At 44.3% G+C, this 21,338-nt stretch overlaps 1 protein-coding gene across 3 annotated transcripts in view; it reads left to right on the top strand.

Annotated features, from left to right (window-relative positions):
- Nucleotides 1–21,338, top strand: part of LOC122540555 (CMP-N-acetylneuraminate-beta-galactosamide-alpha-2,3-sialyltransferase 4-like) — a 110,511-nt gene that overhangs the window by 12,356 nt on the left and 76,817 nt on the right. For 2 of the 3 annotated variants that reach the window (XM_043676422.2, XM_087976493.1), the window contains exon 1: nucleotides 14,120–14,185. The exons of the other annotated variant lie outside the window; for it this stretch is intronic. The gene's annotated coding sequence lies outside the window, so the exon portion shown is untranslated. Of the gene's footprint in view, nucleotides 1–14,119; nucleotides 14,186–21,338 lie in introns of those variants that run through there. 3 annotated transcript variants of the gene reach the window in all.

Below are 21,338 nucleotides of genomic sequence, written 5' to 3' on the forward strand. Positions count from 1 at the left end.
CTGCTCCCTCAAAATGGCCTGTTTCTCCACCTATCTTTGTGTCATCTGCAAATTTAGCAACAATGCCCTGAGTTTTGAGGAAGGGTCACCAGACCCAAAATGTTAATTCTGATTTCTCTTCACAGATACTGCTAGACTTGCTGAGCTTTTTCTGCATATTCTGTGTTTGTTCCCTCAGTTCCTTTGCCCAGATCGTTAATGTATGATGTGAATAGTTGTGGTTCCAACACTGACCCCTGCAGAACTCTACTAGCCACTGACTCCTGAAAAGACCTCTTTATCCCCACTCTCTGCCTTCTGCCAGTCAGCCAATCCTCTATCTATGCCAGAACCTTGCTGCGAACACTATGTGATCTTATCTTAGTTAGCAGCCTCCTCTTTGTCAAAGGCTTTCTGAAAATCCAAATAGATCACACCCACTGGCTCTCCTTGTCTAACTCGCTTGTTGCCTCCTCAAAGAACTCTCTCAGATTTGTCAAGCACGACTACCCTTTGTCAAAGCCATGCTGACTCATCCCTATTTTACCATGCACTTCCAAGTATTCCTCAATCTCATCCTTAACAATGGACCCTAAAATCTTGCCAAAGACCAAAGTCAGGTTAACCAGCTTATAATTCCCTGTCTTCTGCCTCTCTCCCCTTTAAATCCCTGTTACAATAAGCTATTTTCCAGTTCTCTGTGACCCTCCCTGCCTCCAGGGATTCCTGAAAGATCACCACCAGTGCCTCCATAATCTGTTAAGCTGTCTCCTTCAGAATTCAGGGGTGTAGTCCATCTGGTCCAGGTGATTAATCCACCTTCAGATCTTTCAGCTTCCTTGGCTCCTTCGCCTTCGTGATTGCCATTACACTCACTTCTGCTTGCTGACACTCTTGAAGCTTTGGTGAGGTCCTGGTGTCTTCCAGTGGGAAAACTGATGCAGAATACCTATTCAGTTCCTCTGCCATTTATTTGTTCCCCATTACACCTTCTCCAGCCTCATTTTCCAGTGATCCAATGTTCAATCTTGCCTCTCCCTTACCTTTTTATATATCCAAAAATAATCTCTTGCATTCTTCTTTTATAATACTAGCAAACTTACCCTTACATTTTATCTTTTTCTCACTTCTTCTGTTTTTAGTTATCCTCTGCTGTTTTTAAAGGCTTCCTAATCCACTTGCTTTCTATTAACCTTCACCACATTATGCATTTTTTCTTCTGTTTGTATGCTGCCCCTGATTTCCCCTGTCATGGCTGCCTCATCCTCCCCCTCATGTGCTTCCTCTTCTGAGGAATGAATTTCTGCTGTGCCTCTTGAATTACCTCCAATAACTCCTGCCATTGCTGTTCTGTCATCTTCCTTGCTAGTCTCTCCTTCCAATCAACTCTGGCTAGCTCCTCCCTCATGTCTTTGTATCAACCTTTACTTAATTGTAATATTGTTACATCTGATTCCAGCTTCTCCCTCTCAAACTGCAGGGTGAATTCTGTAATATTATGGTCACTGCTCCGTAGGGATTCCTTCACCCTAAGCTCCCTAATCAAATTGCCTCATTACACATCACCAAATCTAGAAATGCCTGTTCCCTAGTGGGTTCCACCACAAACTGCTCCAAAGAAACCATCTCGTAGATATTGCAGATTCATTTTCTTGAGATCCACTACCAGCCTGATTTTCCCAGTCCACCTACATACTGAATCTCCCATGTTATTGTAACTGTACCTTTCTTACCTGCCTTTTCTATAGCCTGATTTATTTTGTTCCCCACATCCTGACTACTGTGAGGAGGCCTGTAAACAACTCCCAGCAGAGCCTTTTTCCCTTTGCGGTTCTTCAACACTACCCACACAGATCCTACACCTTCTGACCCTATCACTTCTTGCTATCAGTTTCATTTGATTTCTTGTGAACAAGGCAAACCTGACCCCTCTGCCTATCACCCTGTCCTTTTGATAGGGCGTGTATCCTTGGATATTTAGTTGCCAACCCTGATCCCCTTGCAGCCATGTCTCTGTGATGCCCACAGACGTCGTCCCCACCAACTTCGATATGCGCGACAAGCTCATTTACCTTGTTATCATATAACGTTCGCATTTAAGTACAACACCCTCACTCCTGTATTGACTAACCCCTTCTCATGGTTGTTCTTTTACCTGCGGTACCTGAAGTTAGATTTCTGACCCTTTCCACACCCTCTGTCCTATTACTTATTCTGGAGTCTTTAAAAATGTCTGCTAACCCCTCTCCCCCTTTACCTTTTTCCATCATTGTCCATGCAACTGAAACTCTCCCACCTCTGCCATTAACTATTCAGTTTAAAGCCCTATTCACAGCCCTAGTTCTACAATTTGACAGGACTCTGGTCCTAGCATGGTTAAATTGGAGACTGTGCCGTTGGAGCAGCTCCCTCCTTCCCCAGTACAGGTGCCAATTTTCCATCAATTTGAACCTGTTTCTCCCAGGTAGCCAGCAGCAATCTTGGAATGATATCATGGAACTACATATCATTGAGTGTAAATACACTGTGAGGGTGGAGTTAGAGCAGACTTCAATGGTCTCCTAAGAAGGCCACACCAGTGTTCACTATGTTCTACAATTAGAGAGACCCTGAGAGGATATGAAATGAACACATGTAGAAGATAGAATAGTCCTTTCCAAGTGACACCATAAGTCAGAACCTGATGTATCGATGATACCATGTGTAGCAGTGTTTGGTATTAATGTGCAAGAAATCACATTATTTTGAAATCTCAGCCTGAAAACAGAACTTACTTTTTCCAGTCTGTCTTGAACCCAAACTTATAGTATGGCATCAAACCACGTAGAGTCATAGACATGTACAGCAACGAATCTGCTCCTTCAGTCCAACTTGTCCATGCCAACAAGATATCCTAAATTGATCTAATCTCATTTGTTACCATTTGGCCTATATCCCTTTAAAACCTTCCCATTCATATACCCATTAAGATACCTTCTAAATGTTGCAATTGTGCCAGCCTCCACCACTTCCTTTGGCAGCTCATTCCATACACACACCACCTTCTGCATGAAAACGTTGGCTGTTAGGTCCCTTTTAAATCTTTACCTGCTTACCTTAAACCTGTGTCCTTTAGTTCTGGACTCCCCCATCCCAGGGAAAAGACCTTGTATATTTATCCTATCCACGCCCCTCATGATTTTATAAACCTCCATAAGGTAACCCCTCAGCCTCTGAAGCTCCAGGGAAAATACCCCAGCCTATGCAGCCTCTGCCTGTAGCTCAAACCCTCCAACCCTGACAACATGCTTGTCAATCTTTTCTGAATCCTTTCAAGTTTCACAAAATCCTTCCCATAGCAGGGAGACCAGAATTGAATGCAGTATTCCAAAAGTGGTCTGTACGCAATGTGACCTCCCAACTCCTATACTCAACGCACTGACTGATAAAGGAAAGCATACCAAACACCTTCATCACTAGGAGAAAGTGAGGATTGCAGATGCTGGAGATCAGAGCTGAAAATGTGTTGCTGAAAATGTGTTGCTGGAAATGTGTTCGTTCTTCACTATCCTGTCTATCTGCAACTCCACTTTCAAGGAACTATGAACCTGCAGTCCAAGGTCTCTTTGTTCAGCAGCATGCCCCAGGAACTTGCCATTAATTGTATAAGTCCTGGCTAATTTGCCTTTCCAAAATGTAGCACCACACATTTATCAAAATTAAACTCCATCTGTCACTCCTCAGTCCGTTGGCTCAACTGATCAAGATCCCATTGTATTCTGAGGTAACCTTCTTTGCTGCCTGTTACATCTCCAATTTTGGTGTCATCTGAAAACTTACTAATTATACCTTCTATGCTCAGATCCAAATCATTTTTATAAATGATGAAAAGTAGTGTACCCAGCATCAAACTTCTGGCACACACTGCTGGTCATAGGCCTCCAGTCTGAAAAGCAACCCTCCACCACAACCACCCTCTGTCTTCTTCCTTCGAGCAACTTCTACATCCAAATGACTAATTCTACCTGCATTTCATGTGATCAAACCTTGCTAACCAGTCTATCATGAGGAACCTTGTCAAACATCTTAATGAAATCCATATAGCTCACATCCACTGCTCTGCCCTCATCAATCATCTTTGTTACTTCCTCAAAAAACTCAATCAACTTCGTGAGACATGATTTTCCACACACAAAGCAATCTTGACTATCTCTAATCAGTCCCTGCCTTTCCAAATACATATAAATCCTGTTCCTCAGGATTCCCTCCAACAACCTGCCCACCACCGATATTAGGCTCACCGGTCTATAGTTCCCTGGCTTTTCCTTACTTTTTCTTAAATAGTGGCACCATGTTAGCCAACCTCCTTACTTTTTCTTAAATAGTGGCACCATGTTAGCCAACCTCCAGTCTTCTGGCACCTCACCTATGGCTATCGATGATGCAAATATCTCAGCAAGGGGCCCAGTAATCATTTCTCTCATTTTCCACAGAGTTCTGGGGTACACCTGATCAAGTTGCAGGGATTGTTTTAAAAAGTCCAGTACCTCCTCCTCTGTGATATGGACATTTTTCAAGATGTCGTTATTTATTTTTCCATGTTCTATGTCTTTCATATACTTTTCCACCATATCCTGTGGTTCCATACACAGGCGGCCTTGCTGGTCTTTACGGGGCCCTATTCTCTCCCTACTTACCCTTTTATCCTTAATTTATTTATAAAATCCCTTTGGATTCTCCCTATTTGCCAACGCTACTTCATGTCTCCTTCTTGCCCTCCTGATTTCCCTCTTAGTATACTCCTACAGACAGCAAATACCAAGTATCAGTATCAGCATTATAGAACAAGGAAAACTCCCAGGCACAAATAAACCAGTCTACCTGTAAAATAATAGATCATTTTCTGAAGATGTGTCAAAGAAGGTGACAGACACAGAGCAGCGAGTCAAATACTGAGGTATTTCTAAGGGAAATAAGTACCCAGAAATAACATTTTTGTAGGAAAATATTCCTGTCAGTGGACATGTCTTTCATTTTAAGCTTGATACAGAGTTAGTACATGATCAGAAAGTGTACCATTGGTGAAAAAACATTGTTTTCAGCCTACAACAGTGACCTTATAGAGGTTTATAAAATCATGAGGGGCATGGATAGGGTGAATAGTCAAGGTCTTTCCCCCAGGGTAGGGGAGTCCAATGCTGAAAGCCATGGGTTTAAGATGAGAGGGAAAAAATTTAAAAGGGGCCGAAAGGGTGGCTTTTTCACACAGAGGGTGGTGTGTGTATGGTATGAGCTGCCAGAGGAAGTGGTGGTGGCTGGTACAATTACAACATTTAAAAGGCATCTGGATAGGTGTATGAATAAGAAAAGTTTAGAGGGATATGGGCCAATTGCTGCCAAATGAGCCGAGATAAATTTAATCTGGTTGACATGGACAGGTTGGACCAAAGGGTCTGTTTCCATCGTGTACATTTCTATGATTCTATGACTCTATAACTGCATAGTGCAGGAAGAATGACACAACATAACAGCATGTTACACAGAATTTTGCAATATAAGGGAAGTAAGTTAGTAGAGAAAATAAATATAATTCACAATACAGAATTTTCACATAAGTGAGTGTCTTGACTTCAGCATTCATCAAATTGTAGAAGGAGTTAAAGTGACAAGAAAACCAATCAACAGCGAATCATGCTACAACTGGTCGAGGAAAATCCATTCACGGAAGAATAGATCAAAGAAACTTCAGTCCTGGGGAAACTGGCGGAAGGTTTCCTTTGGCTTCTTACAGTCAAGGTGGAGGCCAAAACAGAAGAAAGAATCCATTAAGATTTACGATGGCAGCACAGGAGAGCTGTTTCATATTGACAACTGGGATGGAAATCTATGATTATATAGAGTTTACAGAAATGAATTCCATTCCTGGCAACACTGAAGATAGTTCAGATTGCAAGCATCAATAAAGTTTGCAAGGAAACACAAATGATGCGAGAGCTAATGAGCAGGATGACCCACTTGAGCCCATTGATGAAACTTCAGCCAATGTAATTCAGAGTGCAACACAACTTTGTGAGTAGATTATGATGACAGGTGCATGTCTGATACCAGAAGGTGAAAAGATGAATGTTCAAGTAGAACATTTTATTTTTTATCTTCCCAGGAGGAATCAGCAGTGCCAGTGGCAGAGATCATGCCAAGCAAGATACAATTCTCACTTAGTCTGAAAGCAAATGTGTTAGTTTCACTAAGAATGCAATCACTAAGAGTCAATGAAGATATCCAAGGTGATGTAAAGAATCTACACATTTCGACACAGATTGCCTGAAGAGTAAGAATGAAAATCAATTGAGAATTTTGTACATATGACGCCATGGAAATGGCCACTGAGGTGGGACAACAAAATCCACAGAATCAGGAAATGGTAAAAAAACAAATTACATGGTCCAGACATCCAAGACATTGCAAACCAAAAGCATCTGTTTCACCAGGTTCATACACATATTCAAAGCTGAGTTAGACAGATTTCTAATCATCCACAGAATCAATGGTTATGGGGAAAGATGGGAAAAACAAGTTGTGGATGGTTGCGTAAGTCATTATCTTGATGAGTGGACTCAATGGGATAAATGACTTACTTCTGCTTCTATGTCTCATGATCATCCATTCAAAAAGGAAATTTGTGAGCTTAAGGATAAAATAAATCAATTGCTTATTGCCAGGAAGGCATTTTCCACATAGGAAACCCAAGAGAAAAAAGGTTCTTCAGTAAACAGTGTCTTACAGCCCTTACAATGTTTCCCTTTATCCTTTGGCCTCAAAGACTATATCTATTGCTTTCTTGATAACATTTAATGCTTTGGCCTCAACTGCTTTCTGGGTGAACAAATGTTTCCTCATCTCAGTTCTAAATGGACTTTGCCTTAAACTGTGACCTTTGGTTCATAGAACCCCGACGATGTAGATAGAGGCCATTCAACCCATTACATCTGCACTGACCCTCCAAACAGCATCACACCCAGACTCACCGTATGCCCATAATCCCAAATGTACCACAGCCAATCGACCAATCCTGCACATTCTTTGGACTGTGAAAGGAAACTGGAGCACCTGGAGGAAACCAACGCAGACATGGAAACAACATGCAAACTCCACACAGACAGTCACCCAAGCTGGAGTCAAGTCTGGTTTCCTGGTGCTGTGAGGCAGCAGTGCTAATCACCGAGCCACCATGGGACTCTGCAGTCATCAAGATCATTGTTTTTGTGTTTACCCAAACTAGTCCTGTTAGAATTTTAAAGGTTTCTATGATTAAGGGCTCCTGTCCGAACCATCAATTTTCCTGCTCCTGGGATGTTGCCTGACCTGCTGTGCTTTTCCAGCACCACTCTAATCATCAGAAAGCTGCATTGCGATACAGTGTATATCTGCTTTGTAGTTTGTAAAACACCAGCTTTTGGGAGTTTCTAACTCTTCTATAATAGCAAACCTCTGACCAAGCCTGAATTGCTTTCTACCATTGATTGTAGATAATTCAGCTCTTTCAGAAGCTGTCTGTTACAAGAGCAGCCTTCCTAAAGTATTACCTGACAATTCTTCAGACCATCACTCCCTGACGAGGGGTATAAGATGAAGTGAAGTCCACCACTAGGTTTGAGCTGAATGAATGATCCTCAATGTAGCTGATCTTGGTCAAAGATTCATCTGGTTTGATTTGCTGCTACTATCCTCTTTACTGGCCAGGGAGAGTAAATGTAGATCGATTGACTACTTTAAGGGACACCTCTGCTCAACCCCAGTCATAACCACAAGCTTTCAGGTGCTTCCCCTCTTGGTTTCACACTTACTTTTCAGTCCTCAGCCTGCTACATTGTTCAAGTGAAGCTTAACCCAAGCTCAAATCACAACACAAACAGCTTTTTCACTAGAATCGGATTTCCAAGCCTATTTTTTAGTCATAAACGCTGTGACAAGCCCTCCAGTAAAGGTCAAGTACAGTGGATGCAACAGATCTGAAATAAAAACAGAGAGTGCCAAAGAAACTCAGCACGTCTTGCCATGTCTGTGAAGAGAGAGTAATGTTAACATTTCAAATGCCGTGGTTATTTTTTGGAACTGAAGGGCGCTGGAAAATTAGGATTATTTTTATGTTGTTGACAGAAGGACAGGAGGAGTGAATGAAATAAATAGTGTGTATGCCCAGAACCAGAGTCAAAGGGAGTGCTAATGGCAGTAATGCATTGAGACCTCTCCTTTATACAGTGCTCCAATATCTTATAATCTTGAGTATTTTGCAGCACCTTTATTTCAGATTTATTGTCAGGCAGACCTAAGAGCAAGTTGCATAATTTATGCTAAATTGAACGATACAATCTCAAAATATAATTATTTATAAACCTCATTCTTCTAACACAAAAACAGAAAGTGCTGAAGAAACTCAGCAGGTCTAGCAGTGTCTGTGGAGAGACAAAGAGAGTTAATATTTTGGGTCGAGTGACCCCCTCTTTAGTTTTGAACTCTAACCATTAGCTCTGTTTTCTCTCCATAGCTGCAGCCAGACCTGCTGAGTTTCTCCAGCAGTTCTTTATTTTATTTTACCCGCAAACAAAAATGGTGCATGAGCCTTTATCAAAACCTCTCCTACAGCAGGAAAAGTACCAGCGGCAGTCAGGAGAGTGTCTGAGTGATCCTTAATTGGTCATTGGGATGAATTTTACAAACCCTCTTCACTTCCATGCCATCCTACCTTGGTATGCCATAAAATCCCAGCCCTGGGTTTTTTTCTGTCCATAAGGTGGTAGAAAGAACTTGAGGCACAGTGCACAAGAGGGAGATGCAATGATCATTGAGAAATGGAGATGGATAGCTCAGTTACTAAAGCATCTGACTTTTAAGCTGAGGGTCCAGGTTCAAGTCCCTGTTCAGGTGCTGCTTTAGGGTGGCGTTGTGGCTCAGTGGTTTGCACAGTGCTATGGACCCGGGTTCGATTCCAGTCTCGTGTGCCTGTCTGTGTGGAGTTTGCACGTTCCCCCTGTGTCTGCGTGGGTTTCCTTCCACAGTTAGGTGGATTGGCCATGCAAAATTGCCAATGGTGACCACGAACTTTCAGGCTAGGTGGATTAGCCAAGGGACATGCAGGATTATAGGGTAGGGGGAGAGGGCTCGATGGTATGCCCTTCAGATGATCAGTGTGGACTTGAAGGGCCTGCTTCCACAACATAGGGATTCTGTGAAATCATTGGTGTGCCTTCAACCGAAGAATTGCCCCAATCCTGGGGTAGCATTTCAGTAAGAATACAAAGCTTTAGAGAGCAGGGAAAAATGACTTGGGAGACTGGTCCCAAAGAATGAGTGCTTTCAGTTCTATGGTTGGATTGACCATTAGATACAGGAGCAGAATTAGGTCATTCGGCTGACTGAGTCTGGTCCACCATTTGACCCAGAGTCCTCATGCATCCCTCATTTGACAAACTGTGCATCTCTGGGATCATTCTTGTAAACCTCCTCTGGACCCCCTCCTAGGCTAGCACATCCTTCTTTAGGAATGGGGCTCAAAACTGCTCACCAGTTTCCAAATGCAGTCTGAACAGAGCTTTCTATAGCCTTAGCAGTACATCTCTAACCCTCTTGAAATGAATGCTAACATTTCAATTGCTTCCCTAACTTCAAACTGAACTTGCATGCTAACCCTGAGAATTCTGAAAAGGACTCCTAAGTCCCATTGTGCTTCAGATTTCTGAAGCCTTTTCCATTTACAAAATAGTCTTTGCATCTATTCTTCTGAACAAAGTGCATAACCTCAGAGTTTCCCACCTGCCACTTCTGCTCTTATCTTATTTCAGCAACCTCCTGTGTGGTACCTTGTCAAAGACCTTCTTCTAGAAATCCAAATAGATCATGCCCACTGGCCCTCCTTTGTCTAATTTGCTCCTTACCTCCTGAAAGAATTTTAATAGATTTGTCAGGCATGACCTCCCTTGATGAAGCTGTGCTGCTCAGCTTTATTTTACCATGCGCTTCTAAATACTCCATAATCTCATCCTTAACGACGGATTCCAGAATCCTACCAATGACCAAGGTCAGGTTAACCTACTGTAGTTTCCTGTTTTCTGCTATCCTTCCTTTTTAAACATTCGTCATTTTCAGTCCTCTGGGACCCTCCCTAACTCAATGATTCCTGAGAGATCATCTACAATCTCCTCAGCTATCTTCTTTAGAACCCTGCAGTACAATCCATCACGTTCAGGTGATTTATTCACATTCGGACCTTTCAGCTTCCCCAGCACTTTCTCCTTTAGAATGTCCATCACATTTACCCCTACCCCCTGGCTCCCTTCAAGGTCTGGTATACTAGTGATGTCTTCCTTTCTCTGCCATTTCTTTGTTCTCAATTACTACTTTTCTAGCCTCATTTCCATTGGGCCAATGTCCACTCTTGTCTTTCTCTTATCTTTTATGTATCTAAAATAACTCACAGTCTTCTTTCATATTATGAGTTCGCTTACCCTCATATTTCACTTTCTCCGCCTCCCCCCCACCCCCCAAAGCTTTTTTGTTATCGTTTGCTGGTTTTTAAAGGCTTCACAATCCTCTGGCTTTCTATTAATCTTCGCCACATTATATGCTTTTTTATTTGCTTCTATGTTGTCCTTGACTTCGCTGACCAGCTGTAGCTGTCTCATCCTCCCCTTCATATCTTTCTTCTTCCTTGTGATGAATTTCTACTGTGCCTCTCGAATTACCCCCAGAAACCCCTGCCAATGCTGCTTTACCTGCTGGGCTCCCCTTTCAATCAACTGTGGTCAGCTTCTCCCTTATGTCTTTGTAGTTACCTTGACTCATTGTAACATTGTTCAAGCTTCTCCCTCTCAAACTGCAGGGTGAATTCTGTCATATTATGGCCACTGTCCCCTAGGGGTTCCTTAACTTTAAGCTCCCTAGTCAAATCTACCTTATTACACATCACCAACTGCCTGATCTCTTGTAGGCTCTCCCACAAACTGCTCCATAGTAACCATCTCACAGATATTCCATAAATTGCTTTTCTGGGGATCTGCTCCTAACCTGATTTGCCCTGTCCACCAGCATGATTATTGTAATAGTGCTTTTCTTACATATCTTTTCTATCTCCTGACTTATTTTCTGCCCCATGTCCTGACCACTGCTCGGAAGCTTGTATACATGAGAGCTTTTTTCCTTCACAGTCCCTCAACTCCAGCCAAGCAGATCCTAGATTTTCCAATTCTATATCGCTTCTTGCTATAGATTTATGCTTTGGAGATGCTGGTGTTGGACTGGGGGTGGACAAAGTTAAAAATCACACAACACCAGGTTATAGTCCAACAGGTTTAATTGGAAGCACACTAGCTATCGGAGCGTCGCTCCTTCACAATCACCTAATAAGGGAGCGTCGCTCCGAAAGCTAGTGTGCTTCCAATTAAACCTGTTGGACTATAACCAGGTGTTGTGTGATTTTTAACTTTGCTATAGATTTAGTTTATTACTATCAAGGCAACTCCACCCCCTCTGCTCATCTGCCTGTTCCTTCGATATTTATTTTCCAGCCCTGATCCCCTTGTATCTACGTCTCTGTCAAACCCACAACATCGAACTTGCCGATTTCAATTGGTGCTACAAGCTCATTTACCTTGTATCATATACTGCATGCATTTAAGTACAACACCCTAGTGCTTTACTGACTGCTCCCCTTCTCATAATTGTCCCCTTATCTACTGTGCCTGAAATTAGGTTCCTGAGCCTTTCCATACCCTCTGTCCTATTGTTTGTTCTGGAAACTTTATCATCTTTTTTCCATGTAACTGAGCCCTCCCCAAATATATGTTTAAAGCCCTATCCACAGCCTTAGTTTTGACTTGCCTGGACACTGGTCTCAGCGTGATTCAGGTGAACTTGTTCCATCAGAACAGTTCCATCCTCCCCCAGTACTGATGCCAATGTCCCATGAATTTGAACCTGTTTCTCCCATTGCTATCTTTGTGCCATGTGCTTACCTATTTAATCTTCTTGACTCTATGCCAATTTGTTCATGGCTCAGTTAGTAATCCGGAAGTAATTATCTTTTTGTGTTCTATTTGTTAATTTAGTCTCTAGCTACTCATAGTTCCTCAGCAGAACCTCTTTCCTCTTTGTACATATATTGTTGGTATCTACACGAACCATGACAACTGGATCTTTCCCCACTCACTGCAGGTTCCTGAACCCAGGCACCAGGCAAGCAACACAGCCTTCGGCACTCTCGATCCTGGCCACAGAGAACAGTGTCCATTCCCCTGACCATACTATCCCCAATTACAACTACATTTCTCTTTTATGTCCCCATCTTGAATGGTTCCCTGTACCCATGGAGCTATGCTCAGTTTGCTCATCCTCCCTTATAGCCTCCTTTCTCATCCACACAGAGAAAAAGAATCTCAAGCCCATTAGACAAGCTCAAGGACTGAGCCTTCTTCAGTACTACCTCTTGGATCCCTCTACTTGCCTTGCTTATAGTCACACCCTCCTGTCCCTGAGAACTGACCGAATTCGAGGTAGTTTATCTGAGGGGTGTGTGAATACCTCCTGAAACACAATGCCCAGGTAACTCTCCCCCCTCCCCCCCCGATGTGCTACAGTATTCAAAGCTCAGACTCTAACTCATCAATTCTGAGCTGGAATTCCTTAAGCAACCAACACTTGCTACAGATATGGTCACGATGAACCGCAATGGTCCCCAGCTCCAGGTACAACATAGCGCCTGACCCTGCATCTCTATTTTCATCTGGAGAATTTTGGTCTATTCTCCTTGAACCCTTTGCAAGTAGGGCATTATTTGACCGAATGCAGCATCAAGGGGCACTAGCAATATGAGAGTCCATGGTAAACAGATGGAAAACTCTCCGTTGGCTGGAGTCATACTTGTGACATAGGAAGATGATTGTGATTGTTGGAGATTGGTCATCTCAGCTCCAGGACACCACTGCATGAGTTTGTCAGGATAGTGTCCTCGGCTCATTCATCTTCAGCTGCTTCGTCAATGACCTTCCTTCCATCATATGGTCTCACCTGGGGATTGTGGTCAAATGACTGCACAATGATCAGCACCATTCATGACTCCTCAGTTACTGAAGCAGTCCATATCCAAATGCAGCAAAACCTGGACAATATCCACACATGGGGCTCACAAGAGTTTGTCACATTTGCATCACATGAATGCCAGACAAAGACCATCTCCCTCAAAAGGAAATCTAACCATTGTCCCTTGAGATTCAATAGAATGATCATTATTGAATCTCCCACTATCAATATCTTGGGCATCACCATTGGCCTGAAACTGAACTGGATTAGCCAGAGGAAATGCAATGGCTACAAGAGCATATTAGCAGCTAGGAATACTGCAGTGCGTAACTCCTGACTCTCAAAACCTGACCCCATTTGTAAGGGACATGTCAGGAGTGTGATGATATCCTAAAAGCTGAACAAAGCAGCCCGCTTGATTGGTACCACACCCACAAACATACACTCCCTCTCCCACTGATACTCTGTGTACCATCTACAAGATGCCCTGTAAAAATGCACCAAGGTTCTTTAGACAACACCTTCCAAACCCATGACCATGATTATCACGAAGGACAAGGGGAACAAACATATGGGAACACCACCCACCTGCAAGTTCCCCTTCAAGACACATAGCATCCTTATTTGTAAATATATCTCTGTTTCTTCACTGTTACTGGGTCAAATTCCTGGAACTCCCCTCTTAACGACATTGTGGGTCTACATACAGTCTATGGACTACAGCAGTTTAAGGAAGCAGCTCACCACACTTTCTCAAGGGCAACTAGAGACAGCAATAAATGCTGATCCAGCCAGCAACCCCCATATCCCACCAACAACTGGTATTGGAAGTTGACATGAATTTAATAATGGCATAATTCTAACAAACAATGCTAGAATTGAAAAATAAGTAAATGAGAGACTTGTTAAATTAGCACCTTTGAAGTGAAGGGAGAGAGGCAAATTGTCAATGAAACGAGGGAAACAAAATAATATTTACATTGCTCTATTAAGGAACAAATAGCTGGTAGTTCTTTGAATCTGAGGGTGGGGAGGGACCAGGTTTAGTGACTCAGCTAGCTGAATCCGGTGTGATCAATAAAAGGATATTGGACAACCTGGACACCTGGAAATTCCAAAGTTTCGCCTATTGGGATTGGCAACTCTGCCAAAGAAGGTAAAACATGGGATTATGTCAATTATTCTTTTAGAAAAATGTACATGGTGGCATTGGGGGAGCTGCAATGAACGAATAGGATTTGTAAAACAGTAGCATGAGAAGCATTTGTCAAGCTAACTGCTACAGGATTTCTTTTGTGTTATAGTGGAGGTAGTTGTGACCTTAGTAAAGGCAGACACAGGCAATGCTGGAAGAGGGCTAATGAAACTGAAAATGAAGTGAGTGACAAGAAGGCGAGAAAATGGTGAATATATCTGTTTGGAGCAATGTCACTGTAGAAGATATAATTTCTGCTTGTTGTCGTGATGAAGGTGCGATGTAGTGCTCCCTTTCGCCTTACCGACCATGTGAAATGGACTGTATTTGAGGTAGAGCTACTGGCGAGCTAAATGTTACAGAAATCACTGGGATTCTGAGAGCAAAAGGGAGTCCGCGGACAATTCTGGTCCCTATAACAAATCTTGGAAAAGTAGTTAGAGGAGCAGCGAGACGATTCCGAATTACAGAAACTCCAAGATTTTAAGACCCGAAACTCACATTGTAACGCATTTTAAGCTTTTGCGACTGTAGACAATTATTGCAAATTAAGGACCCGGAGGGTTCAAGGAAAAAGAGGAGATAAATGAACGTTTCCAGGTATATTCGGAAACAGGTGTCAAGTTAATCGGAACCGCCAGCTGATGGAAACGGAAAGGGGTCAGGTTTCAACGTGGAGAGTATGGGAACCACAAGGATAATCGACAGTAAAGGAGTGAGGAGATTCAAGGAGGTGCTGGCCGAATGGACTTCGCTAAGGGTTAGGGTATTCAGGGTTTGTTCGAGAGTTGGAGGTTGGGCTAATTGGAAGGCTTGGAGAAGTGTTCTTGATCCGGGAGATGGGACTATGATGGGAGAGTCAGGGCATTGGGACAATTGGTATCAATGTCAGAGAACAATGCAAGGAAAGAGAGAGAGAGAGAGAGAACAGCTTTCAGGATCATTTTGGTGGCGGGTGGTGGTGGGGGGCGGGGGAGGGGGGGGGTGTGTGGAGAGAGGGGGGATCTGATGCGACTTAGCAACGAGATCAACAGCATAAGCTAAAGTGTTTGAGCATGAAAGGGTAGGGTCTTGAAAAGGGAATCCCACTTTGTTGCACAGGCGTGTAATAACATCCCTGGATGATTCTGAGAGAGTGCCGGAGGTATCTTCCGACAGAGAATGAGGGCAGAAATGGTCTAGGTTTTGATGAAAGGATAAGAGTTTGCTTGGAGATGGGGATTTGGTGAAAATTGAGGATCTGAGAGGAATGGGGTTTGTTGAAGCATTTGATGACTGACAGCACGCTCGAACAGTTCGGATCCTAACAGCATTTGTAGTTTGGTTTCAATGGCAATGGTGCCAGAAACAACAAATCCCATAGGATAAGGTAACAAACAACAAGGTTTCAGCTGAGGGAGATTTTGTGCCAGTAGGATGGATTTTAATGAGTGCGATAAGATGGTATAGATTTCAGTTGTCTGTTTTTCTGATTATTGCCTTTTGTCAGTTCTGTTATGTCCATTCTGCTTTTCTTGGGAATTCATAAACACTACTGGCAGAACTTTAAAAAAACTATTGGGCTTCCATTGAAGTTATTGTAATTTACATATCTGGGATCAATATGCTCATTCTTATGATCTGCTCCACAGCTACCTGACAAAAGAGCAGTGCTCCGAAAGCTAGTGCTTCCAAATAAACCTGTTGGACTATAACCTGGTGTTGTGTGATTTTTAGCTTTGTCCACACCAGTCCAACACTGGCACCTCCAATCATGGCTTCTTGAACTGCTGCAACCTTTGTGGTGCAGGGAGACCCGCGGTGCGGTTTGAAAGGGAGTTCAGGACATAGACGCAGTGACAGTAAAGAAATGGTGATCTAGTTCAAAGGGAGGAAGGTGTGTGGTTTGGATGGAAGCTTCCAGGTGTTGTTGCTCCTTTGCATTTGTTGTCCATGCCCTTTTAAGTGGTAGAGTTCATAGATTTGGAAGGTGCTGTCAAAGTAGCCTTGGTGAGATTGCAGTGCATCTTATAGATGGTACATGTTGCTGTTCAATAGCAGTGGAGGGACTGAATGTTGAAGCTTGTAGATCGAATGCTAATCAAGTGTCAAGTGTTAGTGTCAAGCTTGCTGAACATTCTTAGGAGTTCATTCATCCAATATATCACTAATTCCGATGCTTGCTAGGTCAGAATCCTGGAAGTTGCTATCTAACAGCAGTGTGGGACTTAAGAACATAAGATGCAAAATGTCAGCTCACCATCATTTGCTCAGGGTATTTTGCGATGGCATTATCTGGTGGCTTCATCAAAAGAAAAAAATGTTTATGCTCTGATTCATTTGACAGTCTCAAAAATGACCAATGGTTATTTTTAGACTTTTGAACTTCAACGACAGTTCAATAATAACATGGGGCATGGGTAAAAAAAATCATATTAACAACCAAGTTGATGACTGTAGTGAATAACAACCAGTATTTGCAAGATTTAACAATTAAACACCCAAACCTTGGGGGATTCGGTGAGGACGCTGTCACCCAATAGACATGAAACTACTTGGGAGTTTGGAACTCAGATGTGACAATCCTTTCCACAACAACACAGACATTGAAGAAATCTTCAGCATGGTCTCTCGTTATTGGCTTCTGAAAGAACTAGATCTCAGCACTTTGTAGATCTAATGGGTTTCACAAGGACTGTCTGCAGGGTTTGTCCTGATGTGTGCAATGACGGCCAAAATTGTCTTTTCAAAGAAATTTCTAATTTACTCCCATTCTTATCTTGAGGGCTTTTCAATACCAGCTTTCGAAATGAACATGAATATGTACAGAGTGCAACTTCAGGCATCACCATGGGAGAAATAATTATTTAAATATGTGCTTTAGTTATTTCTTTGCTTAATTTTAAATGTTTCTTTTTAGCTACTTTGCATGGACCATTGAATTTTGTTTATAGTGGATCACCTTGTAAAGGAAACAAAGCCAAATCTGCACCTGATGCTTTGATATTTCTCGCTTTCACCTGTTTATCTGCCGATTCTTTAATTTTGTTTTGGGAACTTTCCATATGTTCCTGCTCGCTCTCCTGATAACCTTTTGAAATACATGGACACATACTCTAGTACTGAAGATTATCTTTTAATGGTCATGGCCAACAACTAACTGAAATAGGCTGAAGCCAGTAGCTTCATTTGGACTTCCTTTTTGGATTCCCTTCTTGCAAATAAGAGAAGAGTCTCACCCTTCGTCCCAATCCTTTGGATACACATAACATGAATTAAGATGTATTATACTGTAAGGGACATAGAGACAGGGTAGACATGATCATGATTTTAAAAGCTGGTGTTACCTCTCCAAAGCAACTTGGCCCTACAGATGGTAGCTGGAAATGTGTTGCTGGAAAAGCGCAGCAGGTCAGGCAGCATCCAGGGAGCAGGAGAATCGACGTTTCGGGCATAAGCCCTTCTTCAGGAATGAGGAAAATTTGTCCAGCAGGCTAAGATAAAAGGTAGGGAGGAGGGACTTGGGGGAGGGGCGTCGGAAATGTGATAGGTGGAAAGAGGTCAAGGTGAGGGTGATAGGTCAGACTGGGGTGGGGGCGGAGAGGTCGGGAAGAAAATCTCAGGTTAGGAAGGCGGTGCTGAATTTGATGGATTTGACTGAGACAGGGTGGGGGGAGGGGAAATGAGGAAACTGGTGAAATCCGAGTTCATCCCTTGTGGTTGGAGGGTTCCTAGCCGGAAGATGAGGCGTTCTTCCTCCAACCGTCGTTTTGTTGTGGTCTGACGATGGAGGAGTCCAAAGACCTGCATATCCTTGGTGGAGTGGGAGGGGGAATTGAAATGTTGAGCTACAGGGTGGTTGGGTTGGTTGGTCCGGGTGTCCCAGAGGTGTTCTCTGAAACGCTCCGCAAGTAGCCGGCCTGTCTCCCCAATATAGAGGAGGCCACATCGGGTGCAGAGGATGCAATAGATGATATGTGTGGAGGTGCAGGTGAATCTGTGGCGGATATGGAAGTTTCCTTTGGGGCCTTGGAGGGAGGTGAGGGGGGAGGTGTGGGCGCAAGTCTTGCACCTCCTGCGGTTGCAGGGGAAGGTGCCGGGAGTGGAGGTTGGGTTGGTGGGGGGTGTGGATCTGACGAGGGAGTCACGGAGGGAGTGGTCTTTACGGAATGCTGATTGGGGAGGGGAGGGAAATATATCCTTGGTGGTGGGGTCCGTTTGGAGGTAGCGGAAATGACGGCGGATGATGCGCTGTACATGGAGATTGGTGGGGTGGTAGGTGAGGACCAGTGGGGTTCTGTCCTGGTGGCGGTTGGAGGGGCGGGGTTCAAGGGCGGAGGAGCGGGAAGTGGAAGAGATGCGGTGGAGGGCATCGTCGACCACGTCGGGGGGGATATTGCGGTCCTTGAAGAAGGAGGCCATCTGGGTTGTGCGTTTTTGGAAATGGTCCTCCTGGGAGCAGATGCGGCGGAGTCGAAGGAATTGGGAGAATGGGATGGCGTTTTTACAGGGGGCAGGATGGGAGGAGGTGTAGTCCAGGTAGCTGTGGGAGTCGGTCGGTTTGTAGTAGATGTCCGTGTTGATTCGGTCGCCTGAGATAGAAATAGAAAGGTCGAGGAAGGGGAGGGAGGAATCTGAGACTGTCCAGGTGAATTTGAGGTCGGGGTGGAAGGTGTTGGTGAAGTGGATGAACTGTTCAACCTCCTCGTGGGAGCACGAGGTGGCGCCGATACAGTCATCGATGTAGCGGAGGAAAAGGTGGGGGGTGGGGCCAGTGTAGTTGCGGAAGATGGATTGTTCCACATATCCTACGAAGAGGCAGGCATAGCTGGGGCCCATGCGGGTGCCCATGGCTACTCCTTTCGTTTGGAGGAAGTGGGAGGATTGGAAAGAGAAGTTGTTCAGGGTGAGGACCAGTTCAGTCAGTCGAAGGAGGGTGTCAGTGGAAGGGTACTGGTCGGTACAGCGGGAAAGAAAGAAGCGGAGGGCTTTGAGTCCTTCGTGATGGGGGATGGAGGTGTACAGGGACTGGATGTCCATGGTGAAAATAAGGCGTTGGGGACCGGGGAAGTGAAAATCATGGAGCAGGTGGAGGGCATGGGTGGTGTCCCGAACGTAGGTGGGGTGTTCTTGGACTAAGGGGGACAGGACGGGTATCAAGGTACGCAGAGATGAGTTCGGTGGGGCAGGAGCAGGCGGAGACAATGGGTCGGCCGGGGCAGTCAGGTTTCCAGCAACACATCTCCAGCTCTGATCTCCAGCATCTGCAGACCTCACTTTCTCCTACAGATGGTACACAGTTCTTAGAATCCCTACAGTACTGACCCTCTGAAGAACACCTCACCTGGCCCACCACCTTACATATTCTGGATTAGTGGTGCTGGAAGAGCACAGCATTTCAGGCAGCATCCAAGGAGCAGCGAAATCGACGTTTCGGGCAAAAGCCCTCTACCTTACATATCCCATGGCTAATCCACTTAACCTACTCATCCCTGGAAGCTATGGACAATTTAGCATGGCCAATCCACCTAACCTGTGGGAGGAAACCAGAGAACCCAATAGAAATCTAAGCAGACACGAGAGCATGCAAACTCCACACAATCGCCCAAGGCTGGAATCAAATCCAGGTCCGTGATGCCACCGTCGATTTCATTTGTTTAATCCCCAAACTACTGGGTGATATCCTGAATATGTTTTCACCTAGCGTTTGATCCTTGACGCGATTGTACTTCCATTAGTGAACCATAATAAGTGAAAATCTGTACACCTTAGCTTTAATTACAGTCATTGAGTCAGAAGAGGTCAGCAGCACAGAAAAAAGTCCTTCCGTCCAGCAAGTCTATGCTGTTCAAAAGTAATCATCTAATTATTTTAATCCCATTCTCCAGCAATTGTCACACCACTTTATATACCTTGACACTTCAAGTTCACATCTAAATACTTCTTAATGTTATAAGGGTTTCTGCCTCTTGGCAGCCTTACCGGCAACGAGTTCCAAATTCTCACCACCTTTTCGATGAAAAAAATCTTCTCACATGCCCCCTAAACCTCCAATCCCTTAACTTTAATCTCTGCCCTTCGTCATTGATCTTTCCACCAAGGGAAAAGTTTCCTCACATTCCCCCATCTATATGTGCTTTCCACTTTTATACATCACAAGCCTTGCCCCCCTCCCCCCCTCAGTCTCCAAGGAAAACAACCAAAGTCTGTCCAATCTCTTTTTATAACTAAAATGCTCCAACTCAAGTGCACACCCGCCCCGCCCCCCGCCCCCCACCCCTCACCGCTCCTATTACATGGCTCCTATAAATGTCTGACTTTTGTATTAGGTAATGGTCCTCACAATCCACTTGAATGGTTCCTTAGAAACTGCTATGGGAATCAAAGGTGCTGGTTTAATTTGTGTTGAGGTTGACCTATGACTTGATAAATATGACACATGTTACAAAACTCTGGATTAGTGGTGCTGGAAGAACACAGCAGTTCAGGCAGCATCCGAGGAGCAGTAAAATCGACGTTTCGGGCAAAAGCCCTTCATCAGGAATACAGGCAGAGAGGCTGAAGGGTGAGGGGAGGAAGGTGGATTGAGAGGTCCAGGAAGGGGAGGGAGGTGGATGGAGAGGTCCAGGAAGGGCACCTCCCTCCCCTTCCTGGACCTCTCCATCTCCATTAATGACGACCGACTTGACACCGACATTTTTTACAAACCCACCGAATCCCACAGCTACCTGGATTACATCTCTTCCCACCCTACCTCCTGCAAAAATGCCATCCCGTATTCCCAATTCCTCCGCCTCCGCCGTATCTGCTCCCAGGAGGACCAGTTCCAACACAGAACACACCAGATGGACTCCTTCTTTAAAGAACGCAATTTTGCCTTCCCACATGGGGAAAGATGCCCTCCAACACATCTCGTCCACATCCCGCACCTCTGCCCTCAGACCCCACCCCTCTAACTGTAACAAGGACAGAACGCCCCCGGTGCTCACCTTCCACCCTACCAACCTTCGCCACCTTTCGCAAAGACCGTTCCCTCCGTGACTACTTGGTCAGGTCCATGCCCCCCTATAACCCACCCTCCCATCCTGGCACCTTCCCCTGCCACTGCAGGGATTGCAAAACCTGCGCCCACACC

Source organism: Chiloscyllium plagiosum, unplaced genomic scaffold (assembly GCF_037043375.1).
Source record: "Chiloscyllium plagiosum isolate Xiang-an unplaced genomic scaffold, Cpla_swu_hap1 HiC_scaffold_29, whole genome shotgun sequence".
In the NCBI taxonomy this organism is placed as follows: Eukaryota; Metazoa; Chordata; class Chondrichthyes; order Orectolobiformes; family Hemiscylliidae; genus Chiloscyllium; species Chiloscyllium plagiosum.